The following is a 23,406-nucleotide window of genomic DNA, read 5'->3' as shown; positions in this document are numbered from 1 at the left end:
TTACTTTTAGAATCTTGTAACTCAGTTACTTTTTTGTCGATCTCTCTCTCTCTCTCTCTTTATTACTCTCTCTATGTTACTTTCTCTATCTCTCTATCGTGTACTCTCTCTCTCTCTCTCTCTCTCTCACTTTCTCTCATTTCCTATTGATGGCTGTTGTTTTCCTCCCTCTCCCTCTTTTCTCCATCACCCTCTTGCTCTCTCACTCCCGTTCTGTTCCCTCTGTGCTCGTTCTCTCTCATGGGCCCTGACCTCCCATTATGACCCCAGCTGCGGTGACTTTGGTACACAGTACAGTCTACTTGGTAGAAGTCAGTGCAGAGGCTACAAATATGAGCTGCAAACTTTTTCTCTTTAGTCAGCATAAAAGTACGTGTGTGTGAATAGATCCTGTTGCATGCAAGTCCTCCATCTCTCTCGGTGTGTGTGCGTACATGGTGGATCCTGTTGCATGGTAGTCCTCTATCAGTGTCTGCCTCCTGATCTGATTGATTGTTCTGGGTAAATTAGGACTGGGCGCTGGTGATGGGGACAGGAGTGAGTTACACACTTCACCCCGTCCTTGCCCTCCACCCTCTTTTGCTTCTCCTCCACTGTGTCCCTGCTTTTATCATCTCCCTCCCTGCCCTGTTCCCTTCTTTCACCTGTTCTTCCTGCTTCTTTTGCCAAGACTCGTCTCCGCCGCTCGTTCCTTTTCATCCGTCTTATCCACACGTCAGTTCCTGCACTGCATTTTTCTAAATAAAGTTTTTATCTTGTAGACATATTGCATGTATACAAAAATGAATGATTCCAAACTATACCATACCATTGTGGGACATTTACACTGTCCACATGCCAAATAAAATAAAGGAAAAGAAATCATTTTTCAGTTTAAGGAAAGTTTACAAGATACTGAGTGAACCTGAAATCAAACTTAATCACATTTTACTATTACTTTTCACCATTCAGAAGCCAAGATAAGGATTTTTTTTATTGTTGATTGTCTGGCTTTTGTCACTGAGGAAAAGATACCAAGGCGAATGAGCAAAACCCTCTTCTGGCTTTGGCGTTCTCCACGTCCCCTTCTAGTTACTTGCTAATATTTGATTCAAAATGTAACACATCCATCCATCACAATTATGTCAAATGACTCACGAACAAAGGCGATGGATAAAAAGCCTCAAACACCACCCAGTCTGCTGTGCGAGCAGAGTATGTGAAACATTTTAATTTTAATGGCAGTGGTTTCTCTTTAACTAAAACTAGCCTGATTGATCCCATGTGTGATAAGCCACTGCTGATGTGTGTATTTCCATAGCAAATCAATTGCTGGTTCTTCATCAGTGCAGAATGGCTTTCGTTTGGCCTGAGGGCTGCATAGTTCAGGATAAAATGGGGATCATGATAATCCAAGTCTTCCACTCCCACTATGATTCTTTGAAATCCAAGAAAAATAACATAATAATCCTCAATGCTGTGCTACTGTTGCCTGAATTTTGCACAATCATAGAGACGGCACTGTTATATTTATTTATCTTTTTAATGAAACGACAAGGCAATTTGTGGATCTTTCATTGTTATGTTCAGAAATGCGTTGCATATGTACACAAATCCCTTTCTCTTTACAATCCATCTTATGTATTATATTCACTTAAGCTGTTAATACATCAGTGGTCCACAGCAATGCATGTACACATACAAATTTAAAAAGAGAATAAAATCACTTGGCTAAAATGTTTTCAAGTGTTGCTGAGAGATGGAGAGTGGAAGGAAGACAATGCCAGGACTTGACATAAATTTAGAAAGTACCCCCCAAAAATAAACTCCTAAATTGCTTTAATGTTCAAATGTAATATTAAATATTGATAATATTATTCATACTTGTATTAAATGACTCAGATTTGTGGGTGGGGGGCACCATTTTTAACAGACTTCCTTGCCGCTTCTCTCCTCTCTTCTCTTTCTCGCTCTGTTCTGTCTCCTCTTAAACATAGTTGTTACTTGTAAACTGCTGAATTGGTAACACTGTCAAAAAAGCTGCAAATGTGGTTGGGAAACTGGACCCCCTCCTCCATAAATAGATGTTTGTTTCTGCTCTCTCTGTTTGTTTGTGTTCCCTCTTTTTGGATCTGGCCTGCAGGGACCATTTTTCAGAAGAGACAGCGAGGCTTTAGGGAATACTTAGACTTCCTTTTTCCACTTCTCTCTTCTCCTCTTGTCGAGACATTTCTCTTCTCTTCTATTTTCTTTTCCTCTTTTTTCAACCTTTTCCTTTTATCCATATATGCTTAAATTCAGTGTTTTTCACCAGGTTGTTCTGTTGTTTCCTGTTTGTTTGCTTGTTTGTTTAATTATTTGCCCTTTTTTTAAAATAATTTTTTATTATTTATTTCATTAATCCATCATTTCTTCTAAATGTTTTTGTTCCTTTCCATTTTTTGCAAAGCTAGAACATATGGGAAGTTTCCACTGCTTCTGCTACAGCCTTACTGTAAGGCTGATACCTTACAGTAAAACTGTTTGCTTTTTCCCGCAGCAGCATTCTGGCTGGCTGCAGAACACTAGTGTCCTGGAGTGGCACATCAGTTTGGTCAGTTGATTCCTTCCTCCCCTTCCTCCCTCCCTTCTTCTTTCTCTCACTTCCTCGTTCTCATACTACCCGGCACTTGAAAAAAAAAAGAGAGAAGCTCTGCTTCATGGCTTAGAGAATGTGCTCTGCCTCTTAGCTGCAGACCAAGAGAGGAAAGGGGAGAGAAAGGGAGAGAGGGAAAAGGAATGAATAAAGAGAAGAGAGAGGCAGCGACACACTTGCATCTGTTGTCCTGCGTCCTGCAGCCGTGAAGCAAATGAGAGAGTGCGAGAGAGACAGAGAGAGTATGCCAGGATAAGAAGAGAGAGAGAAAGAGAGAGGATCTCAGACAGCCGTGTCCTTGAGAACTGCACCACAACTCTTTGAAGAGAGCCGCGAGAAGGTGTGAGTAACGTGCATCTCAGCAGGACATGTGTGTTTGCAGTGTGTGTATCTAAGTGTGTGTATGCTTCATGGATATGTACAGTACAGTACTGCTTGTGAGAGTTAGTGTACGTATGTGTGTGTTTGTGAGTGTGTGTGTGTGTGTGCGTGTTTGTGTGTGTGTGTAACCTGCTGCTTGCACACTGACCTGCCAAGCTCAGAGTGAAGGGGGTTTGGCTGCCGATCTTCTCTGCTATTGTCTGCCTGCCTAAGTGTTGCTGACAGGGGATTATGGCAAATACAAAACGCCGTATGGACTAAAGAAACACACTGCCAAACTTCAGAGACGCACGCATGCATGCATGAAGCTCCATGTTGAGAGCTCTGTTTGACTGTGTTCATTTGTTTGTGTGTGTGAGTGATGTCAGTGGGTATCGTTTGTCTAGCATGCACATGCGTGTCTGTTCTGGTTAGTTGTCTATTTTCATTTCAAAACTGTCCAGATTAAACAGCTGAAATTTCACAGGTATAACAGTAAAATAAACATGCCCTTTCTCACAGTAGTGATCGTTGGAATAGTTTTGGAACCACCTGTAACTTCAGAAAAAAACCTTGGCATAAAATAACCTTATAGCTGAATACGTGCTTCAAATCCCAGCTTCCTGGACAGGTGTTGCATGCCATTCCCCTGCTAATCTTTCCATTTCTTGTCTGTCTCTGCTGTATACAAATAAAGTTAAAATGTCCAAAAAAAACCCCATAACTTTTACTGGACTCCTGTTCAGAGCAAACTTAAACTATTATTTTCCTGTTGTAGCAAGGGCAATCACAATAGCACTTCTATACACCAATCGGCATCCTGAAGACTTAACTTACAGACATTACATTTACCACTGGCTTGCAAATCTAAAGATAAATCTCATGTACCTGCTCATCTAATTCGAATTCAGTTTCTGCGCTCGAAATGTGGCCATGTGGTTTGGGGGGTTGTGTGTCCGAACCTTGTGAGGTCTTGGGAACAGAGCCAAGTGGTGTGACCCATTGAACTATTTGCAACTAATCATAGACCACAAGCCACACAGCATGCCGTAGAGCCCAGCTGGGTTACACTCATCAAAATATAATGAGAGACAACATGTCACTTATGTTTCTGAAGGCATTCTTGAGATGAATGCCATTACTGAAGACGTGTGCCACTTTACTGCTTTGAGTGCCAAACACTTGACGTTGTAATGCTGGCAGAAAGATAAAACACCCTCACCCTCTCACATTTGAAATGAAGTGGAACCAGAGGGACTATATTTAATACTAAAGGTAGGATACCATTACACCCTAATCTAAAAATGCACTGGTTGCATCATGTCTCATGAAGCAATGTGGCTATCCAGTATCACCTGTGTTTGATCATTTGCAGGATGTTACCACTGATCATACTCTCAAAGATATATTTGGATATTAAATTATAGCATAGTAAGTGCATACATGTCATACCTAAAGATGTGTCTCATTTCTCTTTCTCGCAGCACCAGTTATGAAAGATATATCAGGATTCATGTTTCCAGTCAACATCTGTGTTGTGTCATAAATTTTATACTGCACATGTTCATTTTTGAATTTAAAAAGAATCCTAAACTTAATTTAAATTGTCTCTTTTTAATGAAAATAAAATAAAAGATTAAATAACTTAATTAGCATTACTACATCCATTTTTGGTGGGTGTTTCTTCTAATTTTATTCTGCTCCAGTTTTTTTTATCATAAAATATATTTTTAAAAATGTAAAAATGGGATGACCATGTAGAGTACTTCAGTGGATTATGATGTTGTTGTCTTAAACAGTAACAGTAGTGTTACAACGCTGTTCACAGTTATCTGTATTTCAAGATTTTTAGAGCGTCTGTAAATAGGTTAATAACATAAAAAGTACTACAACGTAGCTTGTTCTGAAAGCAACTCTTGGGTAATATCTCAGCTGTATTTATTTCCCATTTTTAGGTATATTTTAGAATCATATATTTGGTATGAACACATGTTAATGCAGCATGCTTCTTATCATAACTAATGTGCTTTTAGCATGAATGAACTAAGAGAAGTAACAGGCAGTGTTGATGGTGTCCACAGTATATATTTAGACTTTAGAAACTATCCCCAGGGTGAGCCTGTAAGTGTGCAGAATGTACTGAGTTTGTGAGTGTGTGATCATAGTGTGTAAAAGTGTGTGCATGTATGTGCATGCAGTGTTTGTGTGTGGAGAAATGTGTTTTAAGCTGTTCCAGCCAACCAATTGAGGTCAGCCGCTCAATAATTAAAGCATGTCACTGGTTAGTGCACGAGTTGGGTCGACCAATCAGACGGACTGATGTCAGATCATAGTGACAGAGAGTCAGAGTGACTGTTAAAAGACAAGAGAATTGGAGGAAAAGGAGAGACAGAGCTTAGCACTTGGAGAAATGCAAAGTTTAACGATCGAGTGAATGACATTTTACATTCATATCAGCATTTTTTTAAATGTCTTTAAATTTACAGACCTCGTGAAACGCTGCTAGTCTCCTTGGTACTATCTTCTGCAATGTGTTACTTAATCCTATGTAATTCTAACAAAGCAGCGGCAGAATATAATTTTTTTTTTTTACTTTATTACAGTATCCGCGGACTGAGCACACCTTACAGCAGTTACCTAAGTTGAAGAATATCAGGTAAGAGGATCAGTGCTATAAACTCAAAGTTAAAGACTAATTATATACTAATTATATCGCCAAGATAGGTACAGCTTGCACTTACAAGCTTTAATGTTTGGGATGTTGAAGCTTATACATGATACAAATATAAGCATTTCCTCATCAAGCAGTCTTTGTTATTGTTTCCTTGAGCCAAGAAATGACCAGGTGCATTTAATACCTATGAAGATTCATATTAAGTGGTATACCCATCATTGTAAAGTTAACTTCCACTGGTAAGTTTGGTAAATTTAACAGGCATTTACACATTTACTGATAAATCGTTAAGTCAGGGCTATAACTCTGGGTACAGCCATATACTCAGACCAGTTGCTCATAACATGTGGCCCCATAATCAGTAAGTTGTGGTTTAGGATCGAAAACTGGTCAAGAAGTTTATAGCAATTACCATCAGTGGCAATATATTCAACAATTTGTCATGTTTGTGCCCATTTGATTTGTTATGTAAAGTTTTGTGGATTTGCTAAGTCTTCTGTTTAACTATGCTGCACGTCACCAGTGTCAGTGTTGTGTAGTCTTCGTAAAAAAAAAAAAAGTAGATACAATTGCTTTAATTACGTGACATCTGTACTATGTTTGCTAATGTTTTCTTTTCTGTCAGTCTTTTGCTACTACCATAACGTTTTTCCAAGCAGACTTTTATATACCAGTCATCAAAATGTGGATATAGCTCAGGAGTTGTAATCTGATCATAGACTGAAGCCTGATGTGAGCTTCTATTTATCTGGAAGCCTTCCTGGGTGATATGAGGTCCTATTAATACTCTATGCAGCGGTTGCTGCCTTCCAGCCTGCTTATATGTGTGCACACACATGTACACACAACGCAGTCCCAAAACCAGAAAATCATGCACACAAACACCAGAGACTTGAGACGTCTCAAACACTAAAGGCTGCACTCCACTTCAGGCCTTCATGATGTCATTGGGAAACCAAATCATTAGTGACATCAGTGCAAACAGGAAATGAATTCAAGTGTAAACAAAACAATTTGTTGGTGTTTATTGTGATCCCTGTTTTTTTAATTGTTTTCCGGCTTCTGTGTTCATGTTTAATATTCATTGTTTTCAGTTTGGTTTCCCTATTTTTCTTGTGTTTGTTGGGTTGAGTTCCTGATTCTTGTTGGATTTCTTTATTATTCCAGTTAGTTCCAGTTAGTTTGTAACACTGAGTCTGTGGTTCCTGTTTCTACTCTATGGCTACTCTAGTGATGAGTTTCAGCTTTGTAATCCTGTTTTGGCTCATGTCTTGATTTTTATTATTTACAGTTGTTTTAGTTCCCTCAGTGTTCCCTCATTTCTGCTTTCATGGTTAGTGTGATTCGTCATTTGGGGTATCTCAATTACTTTGAAGATTAGTTTTCTTTCATGCCCTCTGTTAGTTCTACTTCACGTCTCTTTCCTGGTTCCCTGATTGATCTCACCTGTGTAAACCTCTGCACTCTATTTTTGACGATTGTCTTTTTTTTCTGTTGTTTTGTTTGTTTCCTTTCTGCCACCTTCTTCACAGTAATATAGATAGAGAAATATTTTTAGGAACATCATTCAATTCTCAGTGGTCAACTTCTGCATCTTTAGTTACTTCTTCCTCTCAGCCTTTTGTTTCAAGTTGTTGAGTCTGTCCACTGGTGTCTCTCTGTTCTTTGTAAGCCTTCTGTATTTACTGTTAATCCTTTCTATGCTTCTCCCAGCCAGAAGTCCCACTGAGATCCTGTAGATTTAGACAGAGGTTGATCTCATGATTAGTATTCAGCTGTCAGAGTACGTCAGTCAACTTTTGGAGGCCCCTCTCAATCCTCACCCTCCCACTATCATTCCCCCATTAAAATCTTAATGTATACCTCTGCCTTGTAGCATATGCCCATGTGCATGTGCACCACCTAAGGATGTATAGTTTGTTGCCACACGATTCTGAAGAGAGAGCCTGTATGCATTAATGTAGATACATATTCAACATTCTCCTGATTTCCCAGGAAGTTGCCCTCCATCATCTTAAATGACATGAAAAGAGCTGGAGACAGATATATGCATGAATTAATTGGCTTGAATAGAAGTATTTAGAAGCCTAATCCATGGGGATTAACGCAAGGCGCCCTCTTCGGATTTAAGCTTCTGTGCATTTTCAGCAGAGGATTGTTTTATTTCACTCTATCCTCCTCACATGCCACCACCTTTAGATCTTAGTCAGTGAGCCTTTAAAAAGCTGTCAAGTGTAGGATTAACAATGTAGAAAACCACTAGACAGCTAATTGCTCTAAAAACCTTTAAAAGTATATAATGATGATTTTTATTGTAGTTTGTTTGAACTCCTGGGTTGCTATTGATTGTCTTTCTGTTGTATGCGAGCAAAAATATTACTTTTTATTTCAGGATTAGTGCACATATTTTAACAATTTCATGTGCTATAGTTCAATCCAGAATTAAAAGCACTATATTAAAAGATTTTTTGTTGTTTTTTTAAATCGGGCTATATACAACTGTAAAGAATAAAGTTTGGCACTAGTTAACTGAAATTCATTTGTAAAAGTATTGCTATGTGGTTTGTATTCACAGTCCAGGCTTCATCAGTACAGTGTTTCAGAAAACAGTGATATTGTTTTTTGGCAAACGCTGGAAAACAACTGAAGTATAATACACTCACTGGAAAGAAAAAAGAAAATATAATATTAATATTAATATAATATTACAGCTATACTGAGTCACTCTTTGTTTTTATTTCCCATTTTTCTTTTGCACTCTATCTTTTTGCCTTTACTTTCCTCATCTCACTTCAGTCATTACCCTCCCCTTTTCTCTGCACCTGTCTCTCTCCCATCACCCATTTCTCATTTTCTTTCCTCTTCCACGCTTTTTCTTCTACCCTTTTTCTTGTCTCTTGCCTTCTCCCTCTTCCCTCCTTCATTTATAGGCTTTGCACTGTGAGTCTATGAGATACTGAGCAGATCAATGCCTATAGATTGGCTCATTGGAAGCCATTAGTTATGGGTTTTTATAAAGCTAGTCATTATTGTGCTTAATCTTGCAGAAAATTAAATTTAGAGTTGTGTACAGTGTTTTGGTTAAAAGTTGTTGATTTTTTTTCTGCTTTCACTCACTTACCAGCTGCTATTTTCTCGCCTTTTTTGCATTTATTAGTGTGTGTGTGTGTGTGTGTGTGTGTGTGTGTGTGTGTGTGTGTGTGTGTGTGTGTGTGTGTGTGTGTGTGTGTGTGTGTGTGTGGGTGGGTGCGTGGTGGCACGCGCTTAAAGCACACTAGTGTCACTGTTAATAAGCCATCATGCATCCCGGTCATGCCAAAAAGCCCTTCAAGAAAACTGCCCATACAACAACATAGCTTGGCCACAGTACTGCACGCGTACTGCATTTTTTTTCTTCTGGGTTGGCAAATTTCTCTATTCTTAGAGCCTCTATATTCAATATATTCAATGGCTTTAATAACTTTAAAAGTGATGGTGGTGTCATTTTTTTTTCACCCAGCCACTTTGCTTTTGTCTTTTAAAAAGCATTGTGGCACCGTCCAGGTCCAGCTTTAATTTTCAGAATTAGTCATGAACTCTTGGACAACACTCTCCCTATTCTCTTATGTGTGTTCCTTGCCTCTGTCTTGCCAGACAAAGCCCACCCTATTACTTTCTCCTCTTTACACTTAATTTATCAAACCCTTCAGTATTCCACTCTTCAAGCTCCCTATATGTCATTCTTTTTCATCCCTAATCCCAATCTTTTTTATCCACTCTTTCATGTCTTTCATCAATGTGTCCTTCTGTTTCATTCCCTGTCTTTCCCAGTTCTCCCATCCCTATTTCTTTCTTCTGCACTCCCTGCTTGCTTCCCTGTCCCCCATCCTTTACTTTAACCCTTTTGCTTTTCCACTGCCCTGAACACCTTCCTCCTCCCCCTTTCTTCACTCTTTTCTCATCCTCAGTTCCCTCATCTTTCCATCCTAGTCCCTCTTTGCTCCCCCCCCACACACACACACACACACATACACACAACCACATCCTCTCTAACTAAACAATAGATGCCTTGAGCTCTGAAAGATCACTTCCCACCCCAGCCCAACACCGTCAACATTGCCCACCCTCCTCCTCTCCCACCCCATGATGATATGCAGAATAGAGCAGCAGCCTTCTTTTGTTTAGCTTAGCGCAAATGAAAATTGCTAATCAATTTTTACCCCCTCTTATTTCATGGCATGTAGTTCCTGCCCCTCCCCTGCCAGCTGTCATTGTGTGGTTGTGGCGCAGGGCTGAAAGCTTCATTAGCAGGAGGACAGCATGTTTTGCCCCTCAGCGCTGTATTCATGGAATTACCAAAGATAGGACATTGCCTGGTGTTACTCGGAGAATTAGTGCAAATAGACATTACCTTGTGTCTTATGCCTTTTTGTCAGAAGCTTGGTATACATTTTTGAGTATTTTATTATGATACCAATGCTTTCTGAGGCATTGGTTTAATTGCTAAACCTATTTACAGCTCTTTAGCCGCTGTTGAGTAACATCATCAGAGCAAACATAACTGAGCTGACTAAGCAAAACATGAAGTTAAAAATAATTCAGGGATATAATATAGTCTGCATAGTATTTCTGATCAGTCTTTTGTAAAGACATCCAGAGCACAAATCCTCCACTCTTCTTTCCATACTGGATTAATTTCAGCATTGCAAAGTGTTAAATCAAGCAAATCATGAGCAGCAAAATATCCCTTAAATTTTAGCTCACTTCTCCTTTTTCTCCTGCGCTGACATTCCCTATCTCTCTTTCTCATTCTCCTTTTTGCTCACTCTCTTTTTGTTTCACTCGGCCTTTGTGCTGCCTACTGAATACTTTTATTCTCGAGAGCTGGACTATGCAGCATAAAAATGTAAAAATATCCAGCAAATGAAAGCCTTTATGCTCTGAAAGAACAGCCATGCCTTGCCCAGTAGAAATTGCTAGGGTGTGTATCCCATAGACTAACTATGCAGCCATCCAGGGAACATGACCAGCCATGTAATGGGCATCTGCTGAAGTTTTGTTGTTGTTTGCTTTTCTTTTGTTTTAGTTTTTGCTTGAATTAGACAAGGGAGATCTAATTTCTTACAGTAATCTATAAAGGTAAGGAGACCCTGCATGAGTCTTGTCAGTATTATGTGACAAACTAAGACAATTAACAACAAAAACATGTTATTTAATAGCTTAGTTTTGAGGCACAATAAGGTGCATTCATGCATTAATGTTAAGCAGATGATATTCCTTAATATCCAACCCCTGATTAGATAGTATGAAACACCGAGGGTTTCAATATTTACTCAGAACTGTTTTGAATGTAAATCCAGCCAGTATTAGCATGTAATTATTTCAAGGTAGCCATTACAAAGATTGTTGCTTTTTCACTGGTTATGACTGAGCACAAGATGCAGCTAATGCAGGTAAAAAGCGCACAGGTCAAAGGTCATAGATGGCCAATGGTAATCTGATGGGAAAAGTGTGAGAAAGGGATGGGACTCTTAATTCTTAAGTTCGGTAGTGGTCCTTTCCTTCTTCTTTCTCTCCATACTCATCTGGTCACCTGCTGTTTAATTCAAACAGCAAAGCATTCAGCCCTTCATGCTCAGGTGTGTGTGTGTGCGCGTGTCTGTCTGTGTATTTTTCTATATCTGTATGTGAAGCCTGCCCTAGTTTAAGCTGTCGGTTTGAAAGTGATAAGGGTCGCACATGATCTTATGTCTACTGGGAAAAACAGTTGCTGCCCCTTGTGAGAGAATATTTTCCATAACCACCTATAGCCAAGCTCAAATCCACTTACAGTAAACCTATGCTTAATTTCACATACAGCACAACCTCACATCAAGCATCTTGAGCCTTAACATCACCACAAATTTTGTTATTTATTACTTTAGCTTTTTACCTAATATCAATGTAAAGAGATTTTCAAAGAAAGATCTGACACGAAGAAGTTTTGACAAAAGAAAGGTGCTCTGTTTCCAGTCTGCCCATACCACACATCTGGATTAGAGACAAAACAGGTGGACAGGAAAACAACAACCCTGAGACCAAGATGATTTTTAATTTGCGATCAATAACTTGTCATAACCTGTCATTTTTCATCCTTTTTGTGTAATTATTGCGATTTCTTTTTCTCAATGAACTTCAGTCAAAATAATAAGGATTCAAATGGCACACTTTTCCCACCTTGTTCTTGAGGCGTCAGTATGTGTGTCAGACTTATCTTCTCTCTCTTACTAAGTCTGCTGGTTGACTATAGTTTTTCCATCCTCTTTTATTAATAGCTCAAGGGTCTGTTTGTCAACCCATGCTTCGGTGTCTGGTTGCCTCTTGGGTACTATTAATAACTCCAGCAAAGACAAATGTACTGATATATTCAGTATGTGGATAATAAGATCTTACTGTCTTAATTCAATCAGAATCCCTTCGATACAGAGTCCAAAGTAGCTGTCAGGTGTGTGAAAGTCTTGGTGTGTAAGTATAGTAGCATGTAATCCAAGGCATTGGTAGCCACTTGTTAATTTCCTCCTGGACTCAGGATCATTTACCAGCCTTAGTATTTTCATTGAAACCAGACCCCACCAATCAGATCATCCTATGAGCATGTACAACAGAAAATATCAGCAGAATAGAATTTACGGTGTCCTGATAATCTATACTTTTCTTTAACGTAATCATAGATATATTTGCCATTTTAGCTGCACTAAATGATATTTCACGATCAAGGTTCTTTTCTATTTAATCTACACAATGTGTGGTTTAATATTTAATGCAAACAAGAACCAGGCCTATTTCCATAAACTTTTACACAATGCACACAGTTTTGTTTTAGTAAATAGAGCTGTTGCAGAGTCTGTGTGTAGATAAATTTCACTCCTTAGAAGCTTTGGGTGCTGATATGGAGAAGCATGGATATCGGTTTTCAACCACAAGGACTAGTTAAATTTTCCGACTGTTATATCGTAAAACACGAAAGCAAAGAGTCAAAATCAATCTGATGACACACTCACAGATTTCTGCTATAATCTGCATAATCAAAGCCATCACATCTGTTTTCAGTGTGTTGTAAGCCTTAACTACCCAATAATATGTAGAAAGTTCCTGATGTTGCTCTCTTTGAAGTAAAATGAATAATTCTGACCTTCCTATGTTCCCCACGACTATCTGTTCTCCCCTGTTCAGCCAAACTGAAGCCAAATGATACACCAGATCATAACCACTGATAATCAAGACCATCTTAGAACAGAGGCAGCCATTGCAATTCTCTCCCCAAGGACCACCTGTTATTACAGAGCTGAAGTTTCATATTCATACATTACTTGCTATGGCTGTTATGGTCATGGAGGACGGTTGAACCATCTACACACAGACACACAAACACACATACAGAGGGTATGTATGTAAATCTAAATATGTGAAAAGAAAAACAAGTAAGAAAAAACAGATATACTAACTCACTATCATTTTTAGTATGCTCAGAACAGGCCAGTGGTAGCTGCATCTCCACATTCTCACACTCAGCATCACCTCTCTTCCAGTGTGTATGTATGCGCAGGTTGTAGTGAGTTCTAGTAAGTGCGAATGTGTGTGTGTGTGTGTGTGTGTGTGTGTGTGTGTGTGTGTGTGTGTGTGTGTGTGTGTGTGTGTGTGTGTGTGTAAAAGTGAGAGAAAGAGAGAGTGAGAGAGTGCAAGAGCTTGCTGCAGTGTGTCTTGAGCCCAGTGGAAAAGCAGGAAGAGCTGCTAATCCGTGTGGCTGGCCGAGCAGAAAGGCCATTCATATTTATAGCTGACTGAATCACATTCTGTCATACAGATGTCCAATACTAAGACCAAGAACAAGAATAACTTCAGAACAAAATAGAAATATGGGTATGAAGGAAATTCAGACCAGAGCTGTATTTATAGCCTGCTGAGTCACTCTGTGATACAGATGACACTTTCAGAAGAAGGAAAACTCCGCAATCAAGCCAAAATGCAGTATGGCATGTCAGATGTTTAAAACCTGCATGATAATCTGCTGAATCACTGGGTCATACACTGTAGTATAATATGAAGTCACTATCAGTGATTTGTGAAAGCAGCACATATGTTTGAAGAGCGAAAGTTTTAAAACTGAAAAAAAGTAGAAGAAAAAAGGAACGTTGTCACTAAGACCCTGTTTAGGAAGTAATAGTTCAAGAATTTTTAATTGTAGTTCAGAAACAGCCACTAAAACATACGAGAATAATTTAAATCAAGTGTTGAGCGTGTTACAATAAAAGCAAGCACAAAGTCAGAAATGGCTGTTAGAGGAACATCTTGAAGTAATTTAAAACTGGTTTAATCCCTTAGCCAAAATGGTTACTATTTTGTGCAAATGTGAAGTTTTGGTGGGCACAGACCACGTGCAGTCCTGTTTTTCCAAATGCAAGACATGGGTGAATTCAAGGACATAGGCCAATAGTCAGTAGCCAGTCTTTGAGAGGTAAAGGGATATTTTTAACCTGCTGTATCACACTCATACAGAGGTAACAGGGGCAGAGATAATACTGGACAGCAATACAGAGTCTAAAAGTATACTGAGACTGTGTGTAGTTATTTTTTAGCGTTAAGGATCACACCCTGCCACTATAGTTAATGCCAAAAAGTAAAAAATCATAGGGCAAAATTAATGTGTGTGCAGAGTAAATTATGTCTTATAGCATTTTCAGAGGCAAATCTGTTGCTAGATTTATAATACCTATATCTACATGTAGGACCCTTGACTTTATTAAAGATAAAACTGATATTTAGTTGGTTGGTTAATATTGATTTAGTATGATGTCATGCATTCAGTGTGAATGAAATCTGAATTAAATCTGAAAAGTGTTTCGGTGAAATTTCACTGAGTGCTTTTTTCATTTTACATATGAACAACAATAGCTAAAGCTATCAAAGTTATTTTAGTGTCAATGCTAGTATAAAGACAACATGTTGGAATTTTGAAGTTATAATTTACCACTTAAATTAAATTAAACTAAATTAATACATCCTTGTGTTTATATGTGCAATTCATCTAGCTGAAATAGACAATAGTTGTCAACAGATGTTTGTCATTCTCAGACAAGCCATCTGTATGTAAGTAGTTATATACTTTGGCATGCGTTTTAGTAGCTCCTTGAAGATATATCTATTGTCTGTTCAGCGTGGTAGTGTGATATATTTTGTTGCTCTTAATTCTTTATGTAAATTTACAGAAACACAAAATGTTCAGCTTTGGAGCTGCCATTTTTGAAAAGTGCATCGACCACAAAGTAATCTGTTTATATCATTTACAGGATACATTTTTCTTTTGATTGATTGGTTTATGAAGTGGACTAAATGACTCCTCAATAGAAATTCACATTTATTTTGATTAAAGTATTTATGTGAAGCCTTTTTAATCTAAATGGGCTTTAAAATTGATTATGATCGCAATCTAATCACAATATCAGAATCCATGTCTCCATCATGATTTCATACCACTCTAAAGAGTCTGTAAAGTTTTAACTCTCAAACAATATTATATGTCTGCTAATGTGATACTTGTGGTTCTTTAAAACATGATCTTTTGAGAAGTCATTCATTCAAGTCATTTTAAGTCCAGTGACTTCAAGTTAGGACACCTTGCTAAGTAAAATTTCAAGCTGCATTATCCTGAAATATTTATATTTTTCTTAATGGGACACTATCACCTGCATCCTTTTAATCTCTGTATGATGTTTTACAGTTATAGGCACTCCCTAATGTACAATACAAAAACTGCAATGTCAATTTGCTTGATACTTTTTCCAGGTTTTTTTTAAAGCCAGGTCTTTTGTTTGCGTGTGTGCTTAGCTTACATGCAATACTTCTATGTGTGTCAGTGGGAGATCTTCTCGGATACAAATGTTCCCCTCAAGAACTGAAACCAAAGAAAAGTGTCTGCCTCTAGATGCGCTCTATTTGTAAAAAATGATTTTGTGTTCACCCACATGCCTCTGCAGTGTCTCCACTTCTGTGCATGTGTGTGTATGCATGTGCACGTGTGTACGTGTTTCTGTGTGTGAGCTAGATTTATGGTGGTGAGTCCTAGTTTCAAAGCTGCCATTAATTAGCTGGAAGACACTATTGTCAGCATTAAACACAGATTGAACAAGGCGATCCAATCAAACAAGAGCACGCACACACAAACACACGTCCGCACACACACATTCAGTTCATATATTATTTAACTGATGCTCATATTATTGTTAGAAAGTGCCAAGTTGAGTGGAGCAATAAAAGTAAATGCACTAACAATACCCTTGAGGAACAACACGGAGAGTGATTCAATAACTGTTTTATCTTAATATGTTTGTCAAAGTTAATCCATATGATTGTTGGTAATGCAGCTACATGTTGGAATAAATAGGACTCGACTAGATATTCATTGCATGGTATTTGACACATGTGATTTATATCAATAAAAGGCAGTAAGTGAAGCGGTTCAAGAGGATAACTGTTAACAACACTCTAGAGAAAGACTCATACATTCACTCTGTTTGTATTTATCTGTCAGCTGTGTCGGTGGGTCCTTGGGAGAGAAGGAGAGACGCATTCAGATATAAATAGTACCACTATTTATATCTGTACAGGAGAATACACAATACTAATATATGTATTCAATATGTAATATCGTATTGTAATATATGTATTCAATTTTCAATACCTCACACTACACCAAAACACAATTTTGTGGTTATACTCACAATCTACAATATTTAATGTCTGCAGTTGAAGTGGTTTTTTTGTGTGTGTGTGTGTGTCCCTCCTCGCTCCCTTGAGTATTCTCACCTCCTCAACCTCTCTCAACCTTTCCACCTTTGCACATTCCCCTCCTGACTGAAACTAGGCCTCCTTCTTTTTTTCCTTATTTCCTCTCTTTCTCCCATTACTCTGACTCTTGCTTGTGTTCACTCCACTTTTTTCTTGTATAGATATTCCCTCTCTCTTCTTCTGTATTGAGATATCCCCTCACAGCACCCCCAGTGACCCTTTCCATGACCACTGACCTCAGGGGTAAATGCAAGGTCCCATCTCACCATGAAATAAAGACATTAGCTTCCTCCCACTGTCTGACCCCGCTCACCTGCCTCATCTTCCCTCACCCCTTTGTCTGTATCCCTCTCCCTAAATCCCCTCTGTACCACCTCCTGTTCTGTTTTCTTTTGCTTCTTTTCAACCACTATCATCGTTTCCTCATTGTTCCTCCTGTTGTCTGCCTGTTTAAAAAGTTGCTGCTAAAATGTAACTTTGGTATTTTCAAATTGAAATTGTCAAGTTTTTTTTACGCTGTCACACTGTCTATAGCTACACGATGATGTGTTGATATGTATTTCTCTGGACATTGCACTCTAAAACTAAGATGCTTTGCTCCCTATCGCTCCTTGTTTTTATTCAGAAGTCTGAATCCATATACTTCTGCACTTACTTTTTTACTGATGGGCTAAAAGGTTTTTGTTTTTTTATACCATCATCTTGATTTTCAGCAGATGCATTGCTTAACCCATTCACTGCCAGCCATTGGCAGTGAATGAGTTAATGAATGGTTTTGTATAACTCTTCTTATTGTGGTAAATGGTCAAAAAGATGAATTGAATGAACACTTTATCATTTTAAAAAGTCATTTTTCTGACTTAGTGCTTTAAAAATATATTTGTCCCAAAATCTAGGTTGTGTTATTAATTATAAGGATAACAATATTATATTCTTATACGCTATATTTTGCAGCAAGCTAACAACAAACTCTAAATGACTTGGAAAGCTTGTAAAATATGCTAAACATTTCCCTGAATTATACTTTGAAAAGAAAAAAACAGTTTTCATCATTTTTGAGGTTGATTGTGAATTGTATTCATGTGTAGTTGGGGGTATATATTTGCTCCTTGAGGATGAGCTACAGTAGCTTTGTAAGTTTGTGTGGCTCCATCATTAGTGTGTTAGTTTTTTATCCACAGGGTAAAAAAAGTGTTCCCATGAGAGTACTGTTCTTCTCTCCCTCATTCCCTTGTTCCTGAGAAAAGGAGCGATGGAGAAAACATTAGTCTAGAGCAGTTGTTCACAGCAGCAACCCAAGTCAAGCATGTCACCTGCGTGTACTCCTTTGCTTTATGCATATTCATAACTTTTTCCCATCTCAGTATATAGAACACAAAAACAGAAAACAGCGTACATACCTCCCTCTTTTTTTTCACATCTCCTCTCTACTCTAAATCCCTTTTACTTCATACTAAAATGCTTCTTTGAACTTTACAGAAAGCAGAAGAAATTTACTTTTGCCACTGCAGAAAAAAAGTAAATGCTATGCATTGAGTTAAAAGTGCAAAAATGTAGCAACACAAGAAAACAGCTTTGTGTACAGAATCCTTCCAGTTTATTCTTTATGTAGTGACCCAAACTGGCGTAATTTAGCAAGCAGCAAAGCATCAGAAGGTTCATAGACCTCTTTCTTCCTGCTAAAACATCCTTCCAAATTATAAGTGCATAAACTGAGTCTAGGTTTTTCCTTGTCCCACTCAGTCACGTTTTGTTTTGTTTTCTGCAGCTAGTAATCCTCTGGTGAGTTTGTCCTTGGCCTACTGTCTTTTTAAAGCAGCAAACAGTCTGGGAAAAAAAGCCCTGTGCCTTGTGCCTTCTGGCAGCTAAAACCCAAATTTCTCATTTAAATTTTTCCTCTGGCAAAAAAAAGTCAGTCCAGCTAGCTTGTGGGATGGCTTACATGTTTTTCTGCAAGGCAGTTTAAAGACAAAAATGCTGTTTATAAGCCCAGAAAACATGTCAGCTGAAAAACATCATAGCCCATGCTCCATACTGACAATTTCAGGAGGATGAATTGTATCAACAAGCTCAGTGTTGGACATTCACACACCTTTCTTCAGAGAGGGCAAAAGGTGTAGCACATATACAAAGAAAAAAAGTCAAAAATGTAATTTGAGGACTTCTATGTTGTTGTCAGTCTTGATTTTTGAAGCAAACATTTAAAGCAAAGGTTAGACTTAGACTAATGATTAAACAAACTATGAGAAAATATGTATCAATAATTAAGGGGACACTATGTGCAATGGTGGTCTGCTGTTAATTTTTATGTCCTATATACATAAATTAATCATGTTTGAGGTAAATAGAGGAATAAAATATGTGCTTATACTTAACCAGAAACTTCTCATATGCCAATTATTTATTCTTCTGTGGTAACGTCACCTTAAAAATAAATCTGTTTGTATTGTTAGGCTGTGAATTTCTGATGCTTTTCACATAGAATTTCTCCAAATTAGCGAAACAGCGCCCCTTCAGCTTATCGGGAGAAGTTTTCCACAGTTAGTTGGCTAAAGAGAAGCTAGGTGAAAAACACCAATGCAAAAACGTGTTTAGTGTTTACTGTGATAGGTGAAGAACAGGAAGACAGAATGTGAAAGCGTGAGGAGGAAGAAGGGGAGAGAAAAAGGCGACTAGTAACTCCTAGTCTTAATAACTTAGCTAACATTACACAGTGCCTGTTTGAGACTAATTAGCTAGCACCCCTTGGATGAACAAAACGAACAGAATGCTTTCTGTTGGATTAAAGAAAAACGAACAGAAAGAGCGACTTTCGATGACTTGATTTAAACTCCAGTAAGTTTAAATTCCGGGTATGTGGTGAGCCTACGCTCTATTTACCCCACTCACTTTTTGTTTGCACAGTATTTGTTGAAGTATTTTGGATGTTGGTTGTTTATAAAGTGTAAATTCTTCATAAATTTTGTTTCTTTATGAACGAATCCATGAAAAAACAAAGAAAAAAGATCTATTGTTTAGTTACGTTTTACAAGTACAAAAAGCCATTGTTGTTTTAATGTAGCTGGTCTTTTATTGTAGAAATCATTTCCTTTTTTACTAAACATTTTGCATTTTCCTTTGTTGGTTTCATACTCCCTGTCTGTTTTTCTGTTCTTCTTTCTGATATTGCCTATGTTTTTCGTTTATTTAAGTAATTTTTGGCCTCTATCTGTGAAGGGCACTATGCAAATAAATATTGCTTCCTTGCATGCCTTGCTCAGCACCATGGAGAGAGCATGCTTGTGCTTTACTTGTATTCGGTTGGTATCCTTAAAGAGGCATGGTAGTTGTTTACTATTTGCTTAATATTAAGTAATTATCTTTATATATATGAGATTTGGTAGGATTACTAGGTGGCTCAGGAAATCATACAGATGATACATAAATATGTGTGGACATAACTTAAATGTAGTCAGTAAGTGTTGTATTGTTTGTTTTTAAGTAGTCTTGAAAGTAATAGTTTTGTGTAATGTAAAATTAATGTCATGTGTACTTGTACTTGGGGTGGCTGTGGCTCAGGAGCGGAGCATGTTGTCTGGTAATCAGAAGGTTGTTGGTTTGATCCCTGGCTCCTTGCCACCTGCATGTCAGAAGTACCTTGGGCAAGACATTGAACATCAAGTTGCCTCTTATGCATTTATTGGAGTGCGATTATGTGATTTTTAGGTCAAATCTGCTTAGGTGTAGAAAAAATACATTTATGTGAATGTATGTTCTTGTAGTAAGAAGGCACTTTTGAGTGCTCAAATTGAGTAGAAAAGCACTCGATAAATACAAGTCCATTTGCCTTTAATTCCCTTTGCAATGTAGTGTTTCAAAGTTTGGGCAGTTGAACGGTTCTTAAAGGTATTTGGCTGGAGATGCAACATTCAATATCTTTTTTTAAAAAAGGTGGAGTTGGTGTTGTTCCATTTCCACTAACAGGTAGAGATGCTCTCCTGTCATTGATTTAAATAAATTGGCCTTTTTATGTGGGTCCATTGTCAGAGCAGCTATTTGAATCTGTATCATCCTTAGATATGTACTTAACTTTGTCAAAAGTTCACATATGAAAAAAGCCTTTAGAAGTACCTGGGAAAGACCTACTGCCTATATGGTTACATGACAGGCTAATGATATTCTTATGGAAGTGACTTAATATAGCATTTATACTGTTTGTATGGTGTATAAGAGAAAGAGAGAAGAGGTATGCTGCAGTCAGGGTTGTGGGAGAGATTCTCTAGCTGTGTGTTTGATTTGCTTTGGTTTACAACAGATGGGCCTACTGCGACCCACAGGCAAATACATGCAACCCCCTACCCCAACTGGGTTTACACACATATACACGCAAACACTTACACATGTATACAATGACTGCAGATAGAGTATATAACAATGATGTTGAGAATATACATTGTTGATTTTGTGGTTAATGGTAGGTCTTTGTCAGAGACATAACACAAAGACAGTCATCTACTTTTGGTGCAGACAGATCTGCAGATATACTAATATTTGTGTAGATATGTTGCAAGCATAGCCTAGGGGATGGTATCAATATTTTAATCCATTTTAATCAGCTAAAGTCAAAGAGATCAAATTTCAGTCCTTTATTTACTTTACTTTACGTCTGTACACCTCAGTCTGCTTTCAGACTGAGTTAGCTTTGTAAGAATAAAAAGAAAAGCTCTCAGCAAAATAACTAAAGGTTCTTCAACACTATTGGAACTACAATCGGTACAACAGGATTGTATTTTTCTTACCTTAGTGACATACTGGGGCCACTCATACTGGCCAGTTTTTCCAGTTCAACACTATTACACTAAAGGCTCTGATCTTGGATGGCGTGGGTGTCATGTTGAGACAATTTGTGTGACCTACAGACACACACCTTTAGTCCATGGACCCACAGGGGAAGACATAATTCACACAGTTAACATGTCAAATAACGCTGAAGGTCAGCACAGGTCAATTGGAAAAGAAAAGAAAAATGAAGATGAGGAGAATAAAGTGCAGAGTGGAATTTAGGAGAGGAAGTGAGTAGAGCGCTTAAAGAATAAAGACTGAAAAAAGTAAGACAGAAAGAGAGAGTTAAGTGAAAATGAAAAGAAAGAGGACAAGGTAAAGAAAGGAGTTAGATTACAACATTTTAAAATCAAAATCTATAGGAAAGAAAACGAATTCTGTGACCTCTGTATGAAGGCATCGTCCTCGTCATCTGCATATAGGGCTACATGGTATGGACAAAATCTATTGGATGACAATATTAAAACATCTGTCGTTTCATGTTATACTCTCATCTAGTTTGCAAATGAGAAGGTGCTCAAAATAAACCTGACTCAAACATTAGACCAGGCATTTTCCTGTGGCATGTCGTATAGTATTGACTCAAGAAAATAATAGCAGATATTATAACTTATTTCTATAAATATATGGTTTTGTGCATTGGTCACTCAACACTCAACTCCAGGTACACAACGCAAAGCCGAAAACGCTTCACCAAGTTGAGTTGTCTCGTTTATATTACCCGTGTCTGGCCAAAGTATTGGAGGAAATCGTAGCATACTACACTGCAACAACAGACATGTCAACAAGCTAAACAACGCATCCCTGTATCAGCTAAACAGTGCACTTCACCCAAGACTGGACACTCTGTAGTCGATGTTTGCAGACAGGCTAGTTTGCTGACGACCATGCAGGAGCAGCAATGAGGACACAGGGAAGCGCTTGCGTGACTGTGTGGGGTCAGCTAGTGTGTTACTATGAGATAGTACCAGCTAAGGCCCATATTTATTTCATTTTGATTATTTAATTTAAGTGTAAAAAGAAATAGTGCTTAAAATATGAAATAAGATAACAAATGATTTCTTATTATTTTATGTGTGATTTTGGTCATATCACACAGCCCTATCTGCATAGCAGATACTGCCTAAAGGAAGCACGTATAATCTAAACGGAATTTTCAATTGGGGCAAGTGATGTTTTTTTTAACGGTTTAACTACTGCTAGCTTGAATGCCTGTGGTATGTAGCTGATTAATAGAGATGGGCTGATCATATTTAAGACTGAATTTAAGATTGAAGCAATAATTAATGGTAGGACTTCTTTGAACAGTCTTGTAGAACGGGGTCTAGGAGACATGTTGATGGTTTGGAGGAAGTAATTACTTATTTAGTAGATTATTTCCTATGTAATTTATTTTAATGATTTTTTTTTTGCAGATTTTTGGTTTGTTTTTTGTTGGGTTGGAAGCAGACATAGTCTCTAAGGGGGTGGGGTTTTGGGGAGACAACAGGAGTTTTTGGAGTTTAATAAATTAAAAAAATTCCTAGAAATGAGAACTGTTCTATCCAAAGAGATAGCGGCCATCTTACGTAACAAGACCAGGTTTTCCGCAGATTGTTTCCCAATTATCTTTAAAGCCCATATAATTTTTTTCATATCAACTGAATTCTAAATTCTTACCATCCAAATTCAAGTAAAAAATGATAGCTACAGTGGCTGTTGTAGGACAAACAACTCTGGTTATTTTTCATCTGTAGTGAGTATAGGCTGTCAGTCCACTCTTCACCTTGGCTGTCAATACATGTCCATGTCTATTTGCTCTGGAGGAGACTGTAAAACCCCTAAAAAAAAAGAAGTCCATTAAGAGTGTATATTCTAAGGAATTCCTCATGTGCACCATTGAGATCTTCTGATGTAGGTAATTCCCAGTTCTATCGTATACTATAAAAACTAGAAGATGGCCACAGATGTATTTATAAGTCTGTGGCTCAAGACTTATAAATATGTTATTGTATTAATAAGTTACAATAATTTATTGTATTATTTTTAGTGTCATTTACCTATAAACGTTTCCTCCATTTACACTTAAAGGGTTTCAATGCTACTACCTAGAACTCTATATATACAACTAATAATTCGATTTTTCAGTTTTTCT

At 37.8% G+C, this 23,406-nt stretch overlaps 1 protein-coding gene across 3 annotated transcripts in view; it reads left to right on the top strand.

Moving 5' to 3' along the window:
- Positions 1–2,696: 2,696 nt before the first annotated feature.
- esrrga (estrogen-related receptor gamma a) overlaps positions 2,697–23,406 on the top strand; it is a 162,220-nt gene continuing 141,510 nt past the window's right edge. For 2 of the 3 annotated variants that reach the window (XM_042214267.1, XM_014340141.2), the window contains exons 1-2: positions 2,697–2,954; positions 5,578–5,630. The gene's annotated coding sequence lies outside the window, so the exon portion shown is untranslated. Of the gene's footprint in view, positions 2,957–5,577; positions 5,631–23,406 lie in introns of all 3 variants that reach the window. The other variant, XM_042214261.1, reaches the window with a different exon arrangement.

Source organism: Haplochromis burtoni, unplaced genomic scaffold (genome assembly GCF_018398535.1).
Source record: "Haplochromis burtoni strain Fernald_Lab_line unplaced genomic scaffold, NCSU_Asbu1 Contig_11, whole genome shotgun sequence".
Classification (NCBI taxonomy): Eukaryota; Metazoa; Chordata; class Actinopteri; order Cichliformes; family Cichlidae; genus Haplochromis; species Haplochromis burtoni.
This window is presented reverse-complemented; position numbering and strand designations above follow the sequence as displayed.